Here is a 1,954-nt window from a genome sequence, read left to right as displayed (position 1 = left end):
GTGACACTACTTAGAGCAGAATTGTTGTAAACAACAGAACAAAAATTAAATAAGTCAAGTGGTGACAGCTATCTACCCCTGAAACAATGTCACACCAAAAGATGATGAATATAATGTTTTATAGCCTCTCTCAAAATTGGCCTAATTTTTTGTGCACTTTTCCCTCACTTGAAAAGGGCTGAGCATCCAAAATTTAAGGCTGATTTACTCAGACTGTCACTTGAGATTATTTTCAAATCTTTATTTTCCATAAAAACCTTAAAACACACATAATAATGACAATAAATATAATTTTAAGTGCTTCAATTAATTAGCAACCTCCCTAATTTTACAGTGAATTAATGTACTTTATTTGACGTACATTTTATTTAAGTTCATACATCAAATCCTGCTTTTTTATTTAAGAATTACTTTAAAATTAACATTAGCAACAAGTGATTACATTGTTTGAAAACGTCACATTATAAATTTACCAAAGTTACACCGTACAGCAGCAGGTTAAACATTGAAGTGCATGAAAGCAAAAATTCCTTGAAGTGTACACAGACAACTGCGTAGCACGTGCTCAGTTCCCACAGCAAACAGGAAGTAAGTGATCACTGTCATTCTAGCGCTCAGACAAAGTCACTTCTTACCGGCTGGATCTCCTACAGATGGAGGATAAATGCTGACAGGTAGACATGCTTCACACATGCGCTACAGAGCCTGAATCTCACCGGTGCTTCTCCCGAACGAGCGCGTGCATCGCTATTAAATGTCTGATGCAGCGCGCGCCCATAGTTCCGGCGCGTGACTCAGACTCAGCGCTACAGCCTCTTTAAATGAAAATATAATACCAATACTTGGTGAGAACCCATCGAGAATCGATCGCAGGACTAAATATTGCGATATATCGCAATATCGATATTTTGGCACACCCCTATTCCTGACATGCTACAACAAAGATTGTAGCAAAAATAACTGTCTATGATTTTAAGATGTTTTTTGAAAATGTAGATCATATTTTATAATCAATGCTCAATAGCTCTAAGGATATTAAAGCTACAGTTATCAAACTGTCTTTAGCAACTAAAATGTCTTACTACAATAAAAAATTATGGCAGAAATTAACATGGTTTCATAGCTATTGAAGTTTTTTTAATTACCTATGAAATTATTACAATGCAACATATTTTTGCTATAATCTTCATTGCAGTAGGACAGCAAGTTTATTATTAGTTAGTATGGAACGTTTGGTGACAGTAGCTTCAGTATCATTAGAGCTATTGAACATTTTAGATAAAATATGATCCCCATTCATATTTTAAATATCCTAAAAAAGAAACAAAGTAAATTTCTGCTTTTAACTTAGTTGTTGTAGAGCAGTGACTTTACTGAACTGTTTATCCTTTCAGTGATCACCACAGTGAATCAGCTTTCATTGTTTCACACAGATGATTATGCAGAGTGTTACTTCAGATGCTCTGTCTGACACAATCCTGTATTTTTAAAGCACACAGAAATGAAGTTAATGCAGCAACATAAACTGACTTGTTGAATGACCCTCAGTGAGTTATAGCCATTGACTGTATATAAGAACCTCATGGCTCGAGAAGTCCAGTACTTTTTACAGTCAATGGTTGTAGCTTATTGGCTACCCTGGGAACTTAACCAAGATCCTACACTAGCCAACTAAGGCATCCAGCCACCTGTAACTGTAACGCAAACTTGAAGGAAAAAAAAATCCTATATTTCTGAAATAAATGTAACTCACAAACAGCAGGTCAAATAGTTTTTTCTTTTTTTAAAAAAAAAAAAACATATTAGCTCTCTATATATAAACAAGTCTGTGTTCCTTTGGCTGTTTCGTTTCTGTTACATTATAAAACAGGATTTCAGTAATTTATTTCTTTCTGTGATGATTTATTGCATGTAAAACTAAACGTTTTGTACTTTTTGAAGACTTTGCTATTAT

This window comes from Oryzias melastigma, unplaced genomic scaffold, assembly GCF_002922805.2.
Source record: "Oryzias melastigma strain HK-1 unplaced genomic scaffold, ASM292280v2 sc00509, whole genome shotgun sequence".
NCBI lineage: Eukaryota > Metazoa > Chordata > Actinopteri > Beloniformes > Adrianichthyidae > Oryzias > Oryzias melastigma.
The sequence above is the reverse complement of the archived record's forward strand: the minus strand, read 5'-3'. Positions refer to the sequence as shown.